The sequence below is a fragment of the Rana temporaria genome, chromosome 8, assembly GCF_905171775.1.
Source record: "Rana temporaria chromosome 8, aRanTem1.1, whole genome shotgun sequence".
Classification (NCBI taxonomy): Eukaryota; Metazoa; Chordata; class Amphibia; order Anura; family Ranidae; genus Rana; species Rana temporaria.
In genome coordinates this window covers 163,004,609-163,026,308 of record NC_053496.1, presented here as the reverse complement: position 1 = coordinate 163,026,308, position 21,700 = coordinate 163,004,609, and the positions used below count along the sequence as shown (strand labels likewise).

Below are 21,700 nucleotides of genomic sequence, written 5' to 3'. Positions count from 1 at the left end.
GTTTACGCGCGGACTTCTGTACGATGGTGTGTACAACCATCGTACAGAAGCCCTCTGGCAGACATGTATGGTGAAAACGGTCCGATGGACCGCTTTCACCATACATGTTTGTCCGTGTGTACCCGGCCTCAGTCATTCACGCAGACCTCCTGCTGGAAGTTGAAAGGGTGTGCAGAAAAGCCTAACTGCTGCCTGGCTTGTCCTTTTATCTGGTTGCCCAACAGGCTGTGCAATGGCATGTTGCATCCTGGTAACACAGTGGCATTGTGGGTTTGTAGTCTTCAAATTAACTTATGGCAAAGAGTCCCTTCCTCATAAAACTAACCATCCCACAATGCACCTCAGTTCAATTGTAAACCTAGAAAGAAAACACTGTAATAACGTTAAGTGGTCACGAGAGGGAGACAACCCTTTACCAAATAAACAATACATAACGATTTCAGTAGCTATCCTCTGGCTACACACACAATGGCTGACGTGTTTTAGAATAATGATTCCTTCTTCAGGGGGTTAGTAGCAGTAAGGTAAGTATCTGTTCTATAAAAAAAAAAAAGAATATATAAGTACAGACAAATACATACAAAAATATATCCATGAAAACTGCAAATACATACAGTAGCAGAGAACTTTCTTCCTATATATACAGTATGTATAATACTATACCTTTACATGTCCGTGTAAGGCGAAAGGCATCTATACAACATGCAAACAGATTTAAACCCAACAACAGCATTCATCACAGCAGCAGGAAGACAGATAAACCCAAATACACAGAGGGAAACTCAAAGTAAGGACCAAATGAGGTCACATCATGCATGGCCACCATAGGACCACAAGGAGTCTGGTGAAGAAAAGGGGGAGTGAAAATATGAGGGGAATCAACAATGTCTGAGTATAAAAACTCATGCTCAATAAACTAATAAATACACATGTTGTAACCGTATAGGAGCACAATACTTATGTGTTGTAAAAGGCAAAAGTTATATAGATTGGAACTAAAATCAATATAAGACATGCAACTATTACATATAAAGAGGCTGCATATCCTGTCAGGTGCCTAATACTAAGACATAGCAGAAAAGCCTGTTAAGGCATAAATAAAAGTGCCACAACAGATGTACATAAAAGTATGGTCAAGACATATAAAAATTGCGCTCAAATAAGTCTCTATTACTCACAAAAACAGGGTACAAACAGATTGGGGCCAAAGAGGAGAGGGGGGGGGGGTTACCGATATGAGGTAGTTCTAATGCAGGGTGGATGGGCCCAAAATGGCCTTCTCTGTTTGTGTCCAGGGTGGATGGGAGCATGATCGGCTCTCCCATAAAGCCTGCCAGGGAGAGATTTGCCGCCAGGCGGCTTCCCTGGCACTTCCTTTGCGACCGCCATGCGTTCCAGCACATCACACATCGCATGTTCACCGACACGCGTAGGGAGATAGAGACACAGTGAGAAGATTTCTGGCATCCTGTAAAATATATAAATAAACTACAAACTAAAAATTCCCTAAAAGAATAAACCACTAATTTACTAACATTTTTTTTTCTTTTTTTAACAGGATGGTGGTTTTGCTGTTCTTTCTCTACTGCTCCTGATGAATTTGCTGATCTTCTGTGTCACAGTTTCCACCTCTGTTTTTGATTGTCGGTCTCTTTCAAATGTACAGTCAGGTCAACCAGTCACCCAGGTAAGAGACGTACAAGATTACTGTAAAAAAGTGTCAAGTCAAGGCACCAGAAAGGTCTAACATCCACCATCTTTGGAAAAAAAAACATTTGCTTTGAGATCCTCGTCCCAGCTCTCCTCTGTAGCCTTAGCTAGTATTGTGTTTAGCCATCACCCTGCTCTAGGTACTTAAGCCTCGTACACACGACAGTTTTTTCCGACGGGAAAACTGCTATGAGAGGTTTTTGTTGGGAATTCTGACCGTGTGTATGCTCCATCGCAGTTTTTACGACGGGAAAACTGCCAGGCAAGAAAAAGAGATCAGGATCTCTTTTTTCCCAACAGGCCAAAAATCCGAGCGGGAAAACCGTTCGTCTGTATGGTTTTCCGACGGGCAGAAAACCACACATGCTCAGAATCAAGTATTAGACAGGAGCGCTCTTTCTGGTAAAACTAGCGTTCGTAATGGCGATAGCACATTCGTCACGCTGTAACGGACAGAAAAGCACAAAGACTGAAAAGCGCGAATTTTACTAACACAGGGATCAGCAAAAGCAGCCCAAAGGGTGGGGCCGTTGGAATGGAACTTCCCCTTTTATAGTGCGTCATACGTGTTGTATGTCACCGCGCTTTGGATGGGCGGACTTTTGTCTGAAAGTGTGTATGCAAGGCAGCCTGAGAGGAATTCTGTCAGGAAAATCGCGTGTACTAGGTATAATGAGTGATAAACAACACAGGGGCCAGGCGCATGAATGTAATCAAAGTTGCCCATAATTGACTAGTAATGTACGTCGACCGCAGCTCCCAAACTCAAGAGACCAGCTGAGATAGATTAGAAAATTTTCCGTGATTTAGTAGAAGCAAACAATGGAATTAAAAGTTTAGATCTTTAATGGTAACAATATCAAAAAATTACAAACATTTATTCCTGGCAACCCTGCCTGTTAGAGAGAGGACTAGCCATAATTGAAAGGTTCCCGACGAGGAGGAACAAGACAGCCAGGTCACATTCTGCTCTCTGAACAGACAATCTGACTGATAACTCTTCACATTACTGTAAACCGTGCACCCAGTTGGGCAGCCTTCCCACAGGGCTTCTTGAATTTCTGCTTTAATATTTTAAAGGGGTTGTACAGAGTATTATTTTTTCTAAATAACAAACATGTCATACTTACCTCCACTGTGCAGCTTGTTTTGCACAGAGTGTCCCCGAACCTGGTCTTCTGGGGTCACTCGGCGGCTGTCTCGGCTCTTCCCCGCAAGAACTCAACACCTTCATGCAAGCAAGCTTGCATGGTGTTAAGTTCCTGCGGGTGCGCTCCCATTAAACAGCCAGCGGCTATTGCCGCTCCCTGTATCCCTCGGCCCCGCCCCCGGCGCGCCACGTCATTGAATGTGATTGACAGCAGTGCGAGCCTATGGCTGCGCTGTTTTCAATCCATCCAGTGTAGCCAATCAACGGCCAGGCTCAGAAACGAGGAGGATGACGAGGGCAAGCGCAGGACTTTTGATGGCTCAGGTAAGTAAAGGTGAAAAAACTTTTACCTTTACAACCCCTTTAAGTTCTTTACTGCACCTGACAGTGTTAAATTATTATTGACACACCACGCTGTACTCCACCTTCATCACAGACAAAACACAAACTTTTTTTAGCAGGATGAGGTCCATGAATTTCTGATCTGATGAAAGCTCCCTTACCTTTCTATGAGTATCACAGGCAGAGGAAACAAACCCCCCCCCCCCCCCAATGTGGTCACAGATGGAAATTAGATCCTGGTAGGACCTACCTCTGCCCCACTCCAAAGTAAATGTTATATGTTAGGCTTTAAGGGCCAGATTCTCAGTCAGCCGCGTATCTTTGCCCGGGCGTAACATATCCGATTTACGTTACGCCTCCGCAACTTAGACGGGCAAGTGCTGTATTCTCAAAGCACTTGCTCCGTAAGTTGCGGCGGCGTAGCGTAAATCGGCCGGCGTAAGCCCGCCTAATTTAAATTTGATTCAGGGTGGCGTGTTTTATGTAAAACTACTGTGACCCGACGTGATTGACGTTTTTGCGGAACGGCGCATGCGCCGTCCGTGGAATTTCCCAGTGTGCATTGCTCCAAAGTACGCCGCAAGGACGTCATTGGTTTCGACGTGAACGTAAATGACGTTCAGCCCCATTCACGGACGACTTACGCAAACGACGTAACTTTTTAAAATTTCGACGCGGGAACGACGGCCATACTTAACATTGGTACGCCGCACTTATGCCTCATATAGCAGGGGCAACTATACGCCGGGAAAAGCCTAACGTAAACGTTGTAACTTTACTGCGTCGGCCGCGCGTACGTTCGGGAATTCGCGTATCTAGCTAATTTGCATACTCGACGTGGAACTTGACGGAAGCGCCACCTAGCGGTCAGCGTAAATATGCAGTTACTATCCGACGGTGTAACACAGTTACGCCAGTTTCCGTTTCCGCGGATAAATCCTCTCGAGGATTTCAGCAGATTTTAATGCGAGGGAGTGTACTCACCATCGCATTGAAATCCGCGCCGAAATCCTCTGGCGATGACGTGTCGCGCCGTCGCTGCGATTATGACGCGGCGACGTGCGCGACGCTGTCATATAAGGAATTCCACGCATGCGTCGAATCATTACGACGCATGCGGGGGATCCCTTCGGACGGATGGATCCGGTGAGTCTGTACAGACCAGCGGATCCATCCGTTGGGATGGACTCCAGCAGATGGATATGTTCTGCATGTCAGCAAATATTCGATCTGCTGGAATCCATCCCAGGGGAGATATATCCGCGGAAAAAGATCCGCTGGCGTGTACACACCATAGGATCTATCCGCTGAAACCCATTTGCTGGGATTTATCTGCGGATGGATTCTATGGTGTGTACGGGGCCTAAGAATCAGACGCATAGATACGACCGCGCAACGCAGAGATACGGCGGCGTATCTGGAGATACGCTGTCGTATCTCTTCTGAGAATCTGTCTTTATGAAACCTACTGACCACATTTATTTTAATTCAAAGGGTTAATAACGTGAAGTTCCCAATGTTCCTCAAAAGAAAGGACATATGTTAGCAAAATGTCTAGAAGTCAACGTTTTTCAATTCAATAAATCAATTAGGGATGAGCTGAACATGCGAACAGGAAAAAAAAATTTGTACGAAAATGCGAACACTGTTAAGGTCTATGGGACACGAACATGAAAGATCAAAAGTGCTCATTTTAAAGGCTTATATGCAAGTCATTGTCATAAAAAGTGTTTGAGGATCTGGGTCCTTCCCCAGGGGACATGTATCAATGTAAAAAAGTTTTAAAAAATTAGCATTTTTCAGGGTTTCACGATTTTTAATAATTATTAAGTGAAACAATACAAATTAAATATTCCTTTTGTCAGAACCATTGACGTATCTCGGCATAGAGCCTACATATACCGTCAGAATATTTATTCTGAACTGTAAAATATTATTGTATTTATGAAAATATGTAAATCTGTGCTTTGGGAGATATAGAATTTTCCTACCATACAAGATATCAAAATTCTTTTATCCGTGCTATTTTGAGGACAAGCAATACAAATGAATATTTAATATATATATATTTAATAACTAAAGAGTGCAAAATTAAAATCAGGTACAATTCGTGTTAAAACAAATAAATGATATGCTTCTATAATCAGAAATAAGCGATGGTTGAATGTTTATATAATATTTACATCATATGACAAGGTGAATTCATAGCTCTCATATTTAAATCATCTTGGCGTATTTAAAACCTTTTAGATTCTAGTGACATAACCTTGACCTTGTATTATCTCTTCTCAATAACAAACAGATCTCTTGCTACTACTTATTATATATGTGTACATAACAAATGTTATATTGTACACAAGCTTTCGTTAAATTTGGCGAGGATATATCTTCACATACGCCCTCACTCTAAAACCGATTTACCATCATTGGCACTTAGCTTTTCAAAGTCAAACGTAATGCGTATGTCTAATATTTGGGATACAATTATCTCATGCAGCAGTTAGACATAACCAACTCCCAAATTATATTTGCCAAGTATATTTACATAGTTTTAGTTGTGTGTATGTGAAAATCTCCAAATTACCAAAAAGGTAAATAATCAAGATTATACATTACCAGTATGTAAAAGATTTTTCTGCTTGAGAAGTGAGAAAGTTCTAATGAAGGACTTCTATTCCCCTACATCTTTGTGGTCACTGTCTGTCTTCCAGCTTCCTTCAGAGATCAGAGCAGCTCCAGCCATCTCTCTCCCACCAAGCTTTTTCCCATCAGACTACCATCCTGTCTTGTGTAATCACTTTTTATCTCCCCAAAGAAGTGGGTGTGTATTTCCCTATCACATGACTGGCGATATCACATGACAATATGTTTTGATGAGTGACTATCTTGAACCATGTCGATATTAACCTGTAGGGGGCAGTGGTGTCTAAGGAATAATTCCTAATTTTCGGGTCAATCAGAGTTGATCATGACTTACGACCCCCTTGACTTCTGGCCTGGTATAACACCATAAATTATTTTATATGTCAAACAATATGACAACAAACCTTGACATTTCGGCAACCCCTAAATTTATGATTGAGATAAGGTTTTATGATCAGCACACATGCCTTGGAAAGTTCCTTTAAACTAATACCGGAATGTGATCAAAGCAGTCTAATACTTTGAAGTTATTATAGGATCTTATACCTAGGACCCCAGTAATGTCTATGTGCTTAACAGGTTATAATATATAAACTATTAATACACATATATTATTATGGCATTATAAAGACACAATACTATTTAAGATACAGTATATTATTCCACCGGGATTGTGAATAAGCCCCTTTTCTCTCATAGTACAAAGACCACCCTGTGTAGCTTGTGCTCATCAGACCCTTATCTACAGATGCCAATCCTTCTAATTTATGGTCTGGGATACATATACAGAAGAACAATGTCTTCTTGTAAGGCAGAAAACCGCTGTATAGATCTTTGACTGGGTATTAACCTCTAGAGAGAGAAAAAGATCCAAAAATGGCTTTAGTATTGTTCATCATATATATATATGGATAGGAACACTACGAAAAATATACTTGTGCAACTTTATATGTATTCTTTTAACCCCAAATATTCTGACACTTTAAAAAACGTGCCTGGGGGTGTCCTTAGTATGCCCGTTCCCGTGTTTAGAACAGTACCACAGCAAAATTAAATTTCTAAAGGAAAAAAAAAGTAATTTAAAACTGCTCGCGGCTGTAATGTATTGTCGGATCCCGGCAATATAGATATAAATCATTGAAAAAAATGGCATGGGTTTCCCCCGCAGTCCATTACCAGGCCCTTTGGATCGGGTAGAAATATTAAGGGGAACTCCGCACAAAACATTATTTTGCCTTTCAGTTATGGTGTGGATTTTAAGAGGAATCTTATGCTAAATTTAAAAAAAAATGGCGTGGGGACCCCCCAAAATCCATACCAGACTGTTGTCCGAGCACGCAACCTGGCAGGCTGCAGAAAAGGGGGGGGCAGGAGAGAGGCTCCCCCCTCCTGACCCATACCAGGCCACATGCCCTCAACATGTGAAGGGTGCTTTGGGGTCCCCCCAAAGCACCTTGTCCCCATGTTGATGGGGACAAGGGCTTCATCCCGGTGGTTGTGGGGGTCTGCGGGCGGGGGGCTCATTGGAATCTGGAAGCCCCCTTTAACAAGTCCTGGGCGCTTGCAATGTCGGCACCCAAAGCCGATCTTTTCCTCGGCTCTCATGTGCTGCCGCTGCCATCTTCAGGAGGGATTTAGGAAGTGAAGCCTTGCGGCTTCACTTCCTGGTTCCCTACTGTGCATGCGCGAGTTGCACTGCGTGATACCACTGGTCCCTGCTGTTTTCTGGGACCTGTGTGTCTCCCACAAGACAGCCGGGGGGACGAAGTGGGTGGCGTAGGTCACTGCGATCACCATTGTGATCTATGCCCGGAAGAGGGAGCGAATACCTGTATTACACAGGCATCTGCTCCTTCCTCCCATCTGAAAGGTGCCAATTGTGTCACCGGAGGATTCCAAAAAGTGGAAGTTCCATTTGTGGGTGGAATGCCACTTTAAGTTATGGATAAAATTTGAAAAATTGTATATTAAAGAACCTCTGTCCTCTTCAGTAGCTGATACCCGTTGCAGCTCATGATCCAACTACTACATTTACTGTACATCCCAAGGTTCCCAGGGAGGTCTTCAGTGTACAAAATCAGCCCACATATCTCCCATTAAGACAGTATCAGTAAAGTTGTGATAAAACCAATTATATGTACCAAGTAACATCCACCTAAGGTTCCAGCACCAAACATTCTACTACCTTGAACAAGTTTAGATATAAATGGACCTTTCTGGAACTATTGACATCTTTATTTTACCTTAGGATTGTTTTAAAAACTTGGGAATAACACAAATAGAAGCTTCATCTTGTTAATCTTTATTGTGGATTATGTTAATGTCTAAGAGATTTCCTTCTATGATTCACATTTCTCAGAAATTTGTCTTCATACCCTCTAGCCTTAGAGCCCATTCACACAGGGACGACTTTGGACCCGACTTCAAGACACCCCTAGTCGCCCCTAGACACCCCTAGTCGCCTCAAGTCGCGCTGCCTGAGAAAATCAATGTAAGTGAATGGGAGCCGTCTTAATACACACTACTGCAGTCGCTCCGACTTCAGAAAAGGTTCCTGTACTACTTCAATCTGACTTCTAGGCAAATTGTACCCATTGATTTTAATGGGAGTCACCTCAGAAGTCGGATCACTGTCTTAACAGAAGCAACAATACAGGAAGAAAACATACATTTCTCAGGCAAACCCCTCCCTCCCACAGAGCTGACTGTTGTTTGATTGGCCACTGAAAAGCCTTCTGTCCTGGAGGCAACTTGAAGTCATGTCCAAGTTGCCTCCCAAAGTCGCGCTGGAAGTCGTGTTGCCCCTGTGTGAATGGAGTCTTAATCCTTGGTCATAATATTTTGTCTTTCTCCTCAAAAATAACAACATTTATTTTATTGTTCTTTTTCCCTTCTGAAGGTGTTCGTGATACAGAATGATGCCGTCCATGCCATGTATCCTGGTGCCCTTCCCGTTCCTGTAACTACCACTTATGCTCAACCACCACCGGCGCAACCACCAGCATATCCAGCCAATTTATATAAACCTTGACAAATCAATTTATAAAGAGCACCTGTCACTTGCGTATTTTATGGGATGGATCAGCTTTCTATTGGATTGTTTCCTAATTATTTCGATTTAGTAACTTGGAAATATTGGTCAATTCTTAGGTTGTTTTTCTAAAAGTGATTACTATTGCCAAAAAAAAGTTGGACTGGGACTCACCTTCAGAAAGAGAATTGTCTTTTTCACTTCTACCAGTACCATTTTTGTGCTATCTATGGTTAGTTCTTCATATCATGATGTTTTTTTTCTTTGTACTGAGTGCTTCCCCATTGCCTTATACAGTATGGGCCAGATTCACAAAAGAGATACGACGGCGTATCTCCTGATACGCCGTCGTATCTCTGTTTTAGGGCCGTTCTAACTATGCGACTGATTTATAGAATCAGTTACGCATAGCTAGCCCTAAGATCCGACAGGTGTAATTGAATTACACTGTCGGATTCTAGGATGCAATACTTCGGCCGCCGCTGGGGGGAGTTTGCGTCGTAAACCAGCGTCGGGTATGCAAATTAGCAGTTACGGCGATCCACGAAGGTTTTTCCTGTCGTTACGTCGGCGCAAGTCTTAGTTTCCCGTCGCAAAGTTAGGGGTACTTTAACATGGTGTAAAATTACTCCACCATGTTAAAGTATGCCCGTCTTTCCCGCGTCGCTTTTGAATTTTTTTGTTTTCCCGGCGTAAGTACGTTACGCACGTCGCGATTCTCAACACGTCGGCGCGTCGTAATTTCGTGCAAAGCACGTCGGGAAATTTGCGAACGGAGCATGCGCAGTACGTCCGGCGCGGGAGCGCGCCTAATTTAAATGGTACCCGCCCCATTTGAATTGGGCCGCCTTGCGCCGGACGTGTTTACGATACACCGCCGCAAGTTTACAGGTAAGTGCTTTGTGGATCGGGCACTTAGACTGAAAACTTGCGGCGGTGTAACGTAAACGGGTTACGTTACGCTGCGCCGCAGGTACGAGAATCTGGCCCTATATGACTATTGTTTGCTTATAGGTAGAACTTTTTATATAGCTTTGCTAAGCCAATAAGCACATATATATGTACATATACGGTATACTGTATGTACTGTATATTTGCATGCACTACATTGATGCTATTTCTGTATACTACAATATATTCATCTAACATCCAGTTTTTTTTGTGCGGCTTTATTTATGGTTTTACTGACCGTTCTATGAGAATTTTTTGGGTGGGGGGGGGGCACTAGTTACAGCACCCAGCCTTTACTTGTTACTTTGTTTGCTATAGATGATTTTAGAGCAGACATCATTTGACATATTATATTATTATTATTATTATTATTATTATTATTATTATTATAATAATAATAATAATAATAATAATAATAATAATAATAATAATAATACACAATTTATTCTTTGGGCAGACCAGTAAACATATTCTTTGAAGAAATCCCAACAAGGTTTACTGGTCTGCCCAGTGAAATGTGAACTAAGTACACCTGAAAGTAATATATTGCCTTTCTAAAAATTACCATGAGACTAATTAGTTGGTTTTAGGTAAATTCTGAATGGATCCCTGCTGCTGGATCAACCGTGTAAATATGCAATAAAGGCATACCTCCCAACATTTTAAAATGGGAATGTGGGACACCTACTAGTAAACGTATGTAGGTATAGGACACACCTCCTGCCACACCCCCTTAAAGGAGAACAAAAAAAAGTAAAAAAGTAAATTTACAAGGGCTTCATTTTACCTCTACTATTGTTTATATTGGCTTTTTTATATAGGCCCGCGCTATAGACGAATGACGGCTACAGCGCGGACCTGAAAATCCAACTGGACGTCAATTGACGTCCGCCCCTTTCCTCGTTCCCCGCGCGCTCCTGAGCGCGCAGCGGGGAAACTCTGTGCTGGCCGTGTCCCTTGGACACAGCCAATCACAGATCGCCGTGAACGGCCAATCAGAGTGGCCGTTTGGTAGGCGATCTGTGCTGCCAATGAGAGATGATCTCATATGTAAACATATGAGTTAATTTCTCATTGCCGGCTCTCACAGAGACAGCGTGCTGTCAGGGAGAGAGGAGACCGATCTGTGTCTCTTGTACATAGGGACACAGATCGGTCACCTCCCCCAGTCACCCCCATTCCCCCACAGTTAGAACACTATTCAGGGTTTGGGAGCCACGTCGCACGACCGTGCAATTGTCAGTTAAAGCGACGCAGTGCCGGAAGCTGAAATTTCACCTGGGCAGGAGGGGGGTATATGTGCCCAGTAAGGAAGTGGTTAAAATTGACAAATGCAGCAATTTAGAAATCAGATGAAAGGTTTAGTACTGGGAAACACTTTTTGAAAGATAAAAAGTGCATTTTATATACAACTATATAGATCAGACCAAAATAAGGGACAAAAAAGGAGGAATGAGGGACGGAGGGACATTTGTCAATACTGTATGACCACTGATGCACCCATTGAGCCTGGACCACAATGGTGATGCCCAGGTGTGTAAGCTTTCAGTGTCTAAGTCCTGGGCAGCATCTGGTTCCAGGTCAAAATAGGCCTTTTAGGGTTCTCCTATCAGAAAGGGCGCTAGCAGTCCTGCCCATTTCTCTTTTTGCCAACCTTCTGGAACAGCGACTTTCAAAAGTCACTAGATAAGCTTCAACATCATCTGTAGGTATTAGCTGGTCATGCATCATTTTCTGTTCCACTGGCAAAGGACCTGTGAACCCCTTCTTTAATTCCACCAGGGCCTCTGCAAACTGGTGATTCGCCTCCTGCTGTGCTGCAGTGGCCTCTGCGACCTGGCCACTTGTTCAGAAAGATGCCCGCATTCTCCACCATATGTGGGGGTATAGCTCAATGGGGATCACCTTCCCTGGGAACACATGGTAATCCAAACAGCAGGTTTTCTTAAAATCTGACTTATAGCCAGTTTTATTTTTTAAAGGTTGCAAGACATAAACAAAACAGAAAATAAATCCTCACCATGCAGGCACTAACTAAACAGATCAGGATCCTAACCTCACAGATGAAGGGTTTCTCCCAGTCACCCACAAAACAAAGATCATGCAAACCTTTTTTCTGTCTCTCACAAAGCAGACATCACATCAGTATCTCTCTCTCTCAGGTATGGCTTACTGAGTCTCGGGCCAAGAGCAATTCTTTGCTCCAGTCCTGCTTTATTTATACCAGCTGTTGGTGGACATAAGTGGACTGCAAAATCTGGTTTGGAACCAACCCTGACAAGTTGGCTGGTAAAACCCGGACTGGATTCCACCGCAGATGAAACATAAACATCCATCTATCACCTCGCCTTTCATAATGTCAATATATATATATATATATATATATATATATATATATATATATATATATATATGCTATTTAGATTAAAGCACTGGAATATCTTCTACTTGACCTTTGACACTTGTGGGAGGATCATGATTTTTATAGAAAACATTTTTCTATCTTTCCTGCTTCTAGCCTGGGTTACAATGTTGTTACAATGTATAAATAAACTTTTATGAGATGGCTGGGTTTTTACCTGTGATGATGAAGACAGTGGGGCCATTAAATATATAAGGAAAGGCTTAAACAATATATGCTGCCTAATAGTCAGTCTTTGAATTGCCAAAAACTAGTTAATGGACAGCCAGAATATTTTGTCACATGGGACTGGTAGCCCTTTATTATGCGGCCCACACAACATATGGCCCGTACAATGCTAAAAGAAGCCCAATGTTCAAGAGTAAGGATGAGGGACAAGCATATTTTTAGATAGACACTGAAATACTTGTTGAGAAGCTTAACAGCTGAATTTAAGTTATGCTATGTGCCTTTCCCATATATAGTACCTAGTTCACCAGCTAATATTTTGTTGGCACCATCAAGCCCAGTAATGTTGACCTTTGCTAGGATCACTGATTACTGTCCATTACACATGACTACCCCTCTGGGATAAGATCGTCCTGTCCATGTTTTATAAACCACCGCAGAAATTTCTGGGGTCAAGAGTAGGGTTGTCCCGATACCACTTTTTTTTAGGACCGAGTACAAGTACCGATACTTTTTTTCATGTACTCGCCGATACTTTTTTTTTAATGCCATGTCACAGTTTGACTGATGGGCACTGATAGGTGGCACTGACTGATAGATGGCACTGACTGATGGGCACTGATAGGTGGCACCTATAGGCACTGGCAGGTAGCTGGCACTGGTAGGCGGCACTTATGGGCACGGATGGCACTGACAGGTGGCACTTATGGGCAGGCACTTATGGACAGGCACTGAAATGCAGCAATAAATGACATATTTTCAAATGCTATGCTGCAGCACCCATCTTGGTACACCCTGCAATTGGCATCAGTAAGTATCAGCATACATGGCTGGGTGTAACAAGATCATGATGCGGCTGCACCCTGACAGCTTACCTAGCTAGTTCTACTGCAGGTGATGACTCACTTTCCGGTCCGCTGACTTTGCTCGCTCCGTCCACTGAGGCTACCCGCCCACTCCACCTACTGACTCCGCCCGATCCACCTACTGACGCCACCTGCCCCCTCCGCCCACTGAGTCCGCTCACCCTCTCCGCCCACTGACTCCGCCCGCTGACCAAGTATCGGGTCAGTCATTGAGAGCTTGTGTGCGAGTACAAGTACTCGCACAAATGCTCGGTATCGGTCCTGAGAGACAGCACCAGCCCAATTTGGGAGCCCTAGAGATGTGTTTGATGGTTATTACCCTTCTGTTGGAATTTCAAAAATTGTTAGAGTACACTCCAATGCAGTTTTGGGCCCCAACTCCAGCCACTGACAGGTTTACCACTGGCCAATTGAAGGGTATAATGAGGAACTGTGACTCATGATCCGCCCAGAGTTTTTCATATTTAGGGCTTCCCTGTTAGGCAGGGCTGAGGAGGTGCAGACTTTGCCCCTTGAGCTGGATTTTGGCTACCCTGTAAAAATAGGTTTCAGAATATCTTGTTTGGGAAATGTTTATATTGCAAATGCTATTTGCTATTGTGTACAGTTATTGTCACTGTCATCTGAATGCTACCCCAATACACTTTCTGCTCTGGCTTTAGTGTGTCAGAGAGTATGGCCCGGATTCAGATAGATTTCTCTATCTTTGTGCGGGCGTAACGTATCTCCGATACGTTACGCCGCCGTAATTTTGGGCGCAAGTTCCGTATTCAGAAAGGACTTGCGCCCTTAGTTACGGCGCAAGTTCCGTATTCAGAAAGGACTTGCACCCTTAGTTACGGCGGCGTAACGTATCTCGTCCGGCGTAAGCCCGCCTAATTTAAATGGGGATGATGTGGGCGTGTTTTATTAAAATTAATCATGACCCCACGTATTTGACGTATTTTTTGAACGGCGCATGTGCCGTTCGTGAAAAAATCCCAGTGCGCATGCTCGAAATTACGCCGCAAAGCCTTATTGGTTTCGACGTGAACGTAACTTACGCAAAGCCCTATTCACGAACGACTTACGCAAACGACGTAAAATTTTCAAAATTCGACGCGGGAACGACAGCCATACTTAACATAGGATACGCCGCATATACCCCTCATATAGCAGGGGTAACTTTACGCCAGAAAAAGCCTAACGCAAACGACATAAAATAAATGCGCCGGGCGGACGTTGGTTTCTGAATCGGCGTATCTACCTAATTAGCATATTCATCGCGTAACTATACGGAAGCGCCACCTAGCGGCCAGCGTAAATATGCAGCCTAAGATACGACGGTGTAAGACACTTACACCAGTCGGATCTTAGGGAAATCTATGCGTAACTGATTCTCTGAATCAGGCGCATAGATAAGCCGTCGTATCTCGTTTCTGAATCCGGGCCTACATGTTTATGTGAAGGGTCACTATATAGGAACCAGGGAACCCAATTATCCAACGGCTCTATCGGAGGCATCAACATTTTCACAACATTTTCAACACATCAGTAAGATTATTTGTGCTACGTGATCACTTTCAAATGTTTATCCAAAAGACTTTAACAAGACAATGACTTGAAGCAAAGAGCAAATGGCAGCCTGTAAAAAACTGCCAACACAGGTAACATTTTTATTAGTGTTAAGTGTTGTTGTAAGATTTTTATGCACGTTAGCTGCTTTGCATATTTTACCACCTTGGATCTACATACAACCTGCCATCCTTGTCTCTAAGGTAAGAGATCTAAAGGTAACTGTTATAGTTGTAGGACTCGCACTTCCTGATACTTACATTTGGACCTACACTTAGAACACGAACGGAAGCGTGAGTATACATGTAATGTGTTTATTATTAATGCAAAACTGGCATATACCATGTTGTCTATAGCCAGCTTTTGCTGGAGTTTGTACACTTCAATACAATCCTATACCTCCAATGCACATAAACACAAAACTGAGCGTCGTTGTGATGTCACCGAGTACCAAAATGTTTATAGTTGCATTGAGAGAGGTGTAAGAGAACCACTGTGTGAGTTTAGAGCTGACGGGGAATGTGTGAGCAACTGGACACTGCAAAACACTGCTGGGAAATGTAGAAACAACTACTTGGCACTTTGGGCCAGATTCACAAAAGAGATACGACGGCGTATCTCCTGATACGCCGTCGTATTTCTGTGATCCGCCCGTCCTAACTATGCGGCTGATTCATAGAATCAGTTCCGCATAGATAGCCCTAAGATCCGACAGGTGTAATTGAGTTACACTGTCGGATCTTAGGATGCAATTCTAGGCCGGCCGCTAGGTGGCGATTCCATAGTGGTCGGCGTAGAATATGCAAATGACTAGTTACGGCGATCCACGAAGATCCACGCGTTCGTCGCAATCTCGTACGTCGTCGGTTTTTCCCGTCGCAAAGTTACACCTGCTTTAACATGGCTTATCTTTAGATCAGCCATGTTAAAGTATGGCCGTCGTTCCTGCGTCGAATTTCGAATTTTTTTTTTGCGTAAGACGTCTGGGAATACGAAACGCCGTTACGCACATCGCAGTTCAAAAAAAACGTCGGGGCGCCATAATTTCGCGCAAAGCACGTCGGGAAATTTGAACACGGAGCATGCGCAGAACGTTCGGCGCGGGAACGCGCCTAATTTAAATGGTGCCCGCCCCACTGGATTAACTACTATCAGGTGCTGTGTGACTGGGCATTGTGATAGCACTGCTGGACATTGTAATGACAACTACTAGGCACTATGATAACACTGCTGGGCACTAAATTAAAAACTAAACTCCTGTTAACACCTTTTAATTAGTTAAAGCGGGGGTTCACCCTAAAAAAAAAAAATCTAACATTACATTGAGCTGACTTCTGACACTGACAGTATGCTTATCTTTTTTTTCCGTATATACCGTTTTATCGCTATTTTTCACCCCGGCTTCCGGGTAGTGAATCCCGCGGGAGTGGGCGTTCCTATTCACAGGCTAAGTGATTGACGTGATGAGAAAAGCTTCCCACCGGCGCATACGGCCGCCTCACGAGTTGCCGAAAGAAGCTGGACTATGAGTCGGCGCTATACAGTGCCTGCGCACCGACGTTCGGCTTCTTTCGGCAACTCATGACGCGGCCGTATGTGCCTGTGGGAAGCTTTTCTCATCACGTCAATCACTTAGCCTGTGAATAGGAACGCCCTCTCCCGCGGGATTCATTACCCGGAAGCCAGGGTGAAAAATAGCGATAAAACGGTATGTACGAAAAAAAAAAAAGATCAGCATATTGTCAGTGTCAGAAGTCAGCTCAATGTAATGTTAGAATTTTTTTTTAGGGTGAACCCCCTCTTTAAGCAACAGTTTTGTTCTTCCTCTTGAAATTTGAAAGCAGTAAATGGTTTGTCTCAAATCACTAACTGACACTTTTGTTGGACAGCTTGGTCTGTTAAAGGACATTGAAAAATAACTGATTTACTGGCCTGATCACCAGGTGAAAATAAAGTACAAAAGCTTACAAAAAAAACGAATGCAGCCACCACATCTAAGAATTGTAAGCTGCAATGTAGCACATTTTGGGGTTTAATACAACTTTATCAGCTACTGGGTATTGAGCTACTAGGCTCTATAAAGTTAACTACTGAGCAGCATTAGTGTTGGGCATAGTAAAAGAACAGCTGGGCATCATGAAAACTCTGCTGGACACAGGATTAACAATTGCTATCAGCTACTGGGTATTAAGCTACCGGGCACTGTGATAACAATACTAGTCACTGTAATATCAACTGATGGGCACTGTAATAACAACCGGGCACTGTGAAAACTGTTGGGCACTGTAAAACTGTGCCCAACAGCTACAACAGTCCCCATCAGTTCCAACAGTGCCCAACAGTTTTCACAGTGCCCAGTTGTTATTACAGTGCCCAGCAGTTATAACTGTGCCCAACAGCTACACCAGTCCCCATCAGTTACAACTAATGGGCACTGACAGAAGCACTGTTTACTGTGAGAGCAGCAGGACATGGTGAGAACTGCTTGGCGCTGTGAGAGGGCCGGTCTAGGGTCTGAAGCATTGGTCATCAAAAAAGAAAAAAATTATGTTATGGAAAATTAACCAACAATCTATCATGAATCTACACATACCATTTGTTACCTTGTGTAACTCAGGCGCATTTGACCACTTTTTAATTAAAGGGTCCACTGTTTTTGGTAAGGAGCCAATTTATTTATTCACGTCGAGTGAATTGCACATAATTGGTGGAGGCTTCACTGTCCAATCAAGATACAGAATACTTTTACTGAGGACTTTCTGATCACTTATAATTCTTCTGCACATGATTGAAATAATTCATCTTATTACAAATGGACTTTATTTACCTTTAATATTTAATACACATTGTTTAATAATACTTATCTAAGTGCCCCCTTCCCTCACTTTTTTCCATTGTATCTTCAGTCACCTGAATTTGGGGAGCTGCTATATTTAATCCACACGTTTTATGGTTCATCTATTTTTCTTATTGTAATTTCCTGGTTTCACCAATCGGTCATTCCAGCCGTGGCGCATAGATTCATACCACACCAATTGTGGACCATTACCAACTTTGAGAGTCTAAACCTTATCCATAAGCTGCTGTTTGAAGCCAGTGTTGAGGATGGTAGAGAACTGGAGGTACAGAAGCCCAGGGTAAGTAGCTGAGGCTAGTCCTGAGTTGATAAATATGGCCAGTTGCCTGATATCAAGATATCAGCTCTGGGGTACCATTACTAATGTAAAATAGGTTCCCTAGCTGCCAGAGGAGTAATTTTTCTAGTATGGCGTTTAGTCAATGATAAACAAATACTGGTAGTAGGAGATTCCAAAGTAATCTGTCACAAATTCCGAGATTGACAAACATTATGCTGTTTACTCGGTAGAGGGTTTGACACATTGTGGATCTGTAGGACAGATTGTTGGGTGGTGGCCAGCTTGTATGGTTCACATTGGCACAATTTCAGGGACTTATGTACTAAGCTACTCCCTGTACCATGAGCTACACCAGAGAGACAGCTAGAACTAAGAGAATTGAACAAGTGGCTGAGGAACTGGTATAAGAAGGTGGGTTTTGGGCTCACTGAAAGGTGGGCTGCATTTTTGGTCAATTACTGTCTCTACAGTAGGGACAGTCGGCACCTAAATGGGATGGGTGCAGCCCTGTTGGGAAAAAATAGAAAAGAGAGGAGGGGTATGCGGTTATGTCAAGAACAATCTGAAAGTAAATGTGATCTATAACACTTAGGCTGCGTACACACGGTCGGTCCAAACCGATGAAAACGCACTGAAGTTCAGTTTCATCGGTCCAAACCGACCGTGTGTACGGCCCATCGGTCCGTTGTCCTTCGGTCAAAAATTTTAGAACTTGCTTTAAAATCGAACCGATGGACCGCTGCCCGATAGGTCCAAACCGATGGTTAGTACACAAAAGCATCGGTTCAAAACCCGCGTATGCTCAGAATCAAGTCGACGCATGCTTGGAAGCATTGAACTTCGTTTTTTTTTCAGCACGTCGTGTGTTTTACGTCACCGCGTTCTGACCCGATCGGTTTTTGAACTGATGGTGTGTACGTACATCAGGCCACTTCAGCGGTGAACCGATGAAAATGGTCCGTCGGACCATTCTCATTGGTTTGGATCGACCGTGTGTACGCGGCCTAAGGAGTTCTTGTGGCTGGAGCTTCAAGTGAATGAAAAAAAAAAGTTAATTATTGGCGGATGATTGATATAGGCAGCATAAGGGATGGGGAGAAGATTTGACCGTTGTTAGAGACAGAAATGGCAGGGGAAGGTGGCAATGTGAATATTATAGGATATTTCAACTACCCTGATATTGATTAGGAAAATGGGACTCCACACTTGACTAAGGCTCAGAACTTCTTGAACTTCTTGAACTTATTGGGTCTAATTTTAAATAACATGTAGCTGATTGTAGATGTGTAAATTAGGGACAACATGGGGCAACAGTTATCATAGAATATTCTATCAATCACAGGAAAAACATACATATTGGTATGACAAGTTCACTTACTTTCTAAAAGCAAATTTTAATAAGCTGAGCTTTTAAAAAGACCAAACAAAGAACACTGAGGACATGTGGGAATGTATTAAGGACATAGGGTTTTAATTACTAAAACTGGAGAGTGCAAAATCTGGAGCAGCTCTGCATAGAAACCGGCTTCCAGATTTTTTTGTCAAAGCATATTTGAAAAAGCTGAAGTTAAAAGCTGATTGGCTGCCATTCACAGCTGCACCAGATTTTGCACCCTCTAGTTTTAGTAAATAAACCCCATAATAGACAAAGTTCATTCCACTGTGTAACAAATATAAAAGAACAACAATGAAACAGGAGTGGATAAATCCCAAGGTAATGTAGCACCCTCTTGTGTGCTTTTAGTTTAGTGCGGGTACATTTATTGACTTATGGTAAGTGTTAGTCTGGAATCTGGGTCAGGGTTTACTGCAGATCAGGTTGGATGACTCCCCTGGTTCTAGTAGTTCGAAGAAACTTCTAGAAGTTAATGGACAGAGGCCAGGAGGGCTGATCTGCATATTCAGGGGAATTTTGCCAATCCCCAGGTAGAGGGCCTGGTAGGGTGGCTGAGTCAGCCCTTAAATATGTATGAGTAATGCCAGTAGGAGAGTAGAAGATGAAGTGCCGAGGAGAATGTCAGTGGCCTAGGACTGGGCTTGGGATGGTTTAGGAGGATCTATTCAGCAGAGCGGTTTGACATAGCAGCTGGAGGCCTGGTAGTGCCTGCAAACTGTGTCTATAACTGATTCCAGCTACACTAAGAGATAATACACTCCTGCATGCAGTTTGCCTATTTTTTTTTTAAGTGCCCCGGATCCCTTTTATTGTCCTTCGATCTCTGGTGGGCTTACACATTCTGGTTGAAGCACTTGCTTTCCTCTAGGGTTTGTTAATCTCAGTCCCTAAATTGAAATTGGTGCATCTGTTCCCACCTTATGTGGTATTAGAATTATTTTTGCTTTTTAATTTAGCAGTTGATTGATTAGTAAGCGCCATTACACCCCTTTTACTATAATTTTTTTTTTTGTGCTATTTCCACAGGGGCTGGGAGCTTCTAGTCTGTAATGGACTTATTCTTCTAAATCCACTAAGGATAGTGTGAGGAAAGGAAAGGAAGCATTTAATGATCTTTTTGTACAGAATAAGGAAGTTGTACCCTGTTCTTGTTGTTCTTTGCTTCAAGTTGGGCATCCCATGAATCCTATTACCCCATCCAAGTGGTTACCCCTAGTAAAACATCAAAACAAAGCCAAGAGACTGACTTCTTGTGTTTGGATGCAAGCAGAGAATGCATGTTGTCTGGCTGTACAGGAATAGGGGAACCAGCAGCCCCTACGGGGATAGTGCTACAGTTATAATGTAATACAAATTAAAAAAAATGGATATAAAAAATGTAGAGCAAATAGGTCATCATCAGCTATACAAAACTACAAGGAATGCAATCAGAGCAGCTAAATAAATTAAGAAAAACATATTGCTACAGGAAGTAAAAGGAACCCCAAAAAATTCTTTAAATATATCATTAGTTAAAGGGTAAGGACAGTATTTTCTCTTCTGCTTCTACAGATGAAAAAGATGGGTCTCATAATCAAACCAGTAATGTTAATATAATTAAAACTTTTTTTAAAACATTTCAAATTTGATTTGCCTCCTTGGCAGACAAACTGCATATTTCCCATTTGTCACATTCTGATCAGGGGCCCCCATTGTCCTCAAAACAAACCTATATATGCTGGCTGTGGCTCCACCCAATTTTGAAGCCCAAATTATGGGTGTTCCTGTGGGGGTGGGGGGGGGGGGGGGGGGTACAGCCAGCACGAAACCATGCCCCCCCAAGTTTATGGTTGCTCTTACCACCCTTGCCATCTTCTCTAGTAGTTCCAAAGTCATCTGCGCAAAGAACTCATAAAAAGTTCAGGAAAGCAGCAGTGACTTAAAGCATAACATTTTCCATAAACAAAAATCTTGTCAGTGCTACAGGTAAAATAGGGCATCAGGATTAGGGCCGAACACCCCCCCGTTAGGTTCGCACCAGAACCTTTGAAGTTTAAACGGACCGAACGTTTGCGCGAACATTTAGAACCCCATTGAAGTCAATGGGACTCGAACATTCAAATTCAAAAGTGCTCATTTTAAAGCCTAATATGCAAGTTATTGTCATAAAACGGGTTTGAGAACTCGGGTCTTACCCCAGGGAACATGTATCAATGTAAAAAAAAGTTTTAAAAACTCTAGTTTTTTCTGGAGCAGTGATTTTAATGATGCTTAAAGTGAATTTTTTTTTTTGAAAAATTCCTTTAAATATCGTACCTGCTGGGTGTCTATACTATGCCTGTGAAGTGGCA

The 21,700-nt window shown here is 42.8% G+C and overlaps 1 protein-coding gene across 1 annotated transcript in view; it reads left to right on the top strand.

Annotated features, from left to right (window-relative positions):
• The first annotated feature begins 15,031 nt into the window (after positions 1-15,031).
• The window catches only part of LOC120909306 (membrane-spanning 4-domains subfamily A member 8-like), a 42,731-nt gene continuing 36,062 nt past the window's right edge, over positions 15,032-21,700 (top strand). The window contains exon 1 of the mRNA XM_040321054.1: positions 15,032-15,130. The gene's annotated coding sequence lies outside the window, so the exon portion shown is untranslated. The remainder of the gene's footprint in view (positions 15,131-21,700) is intronic.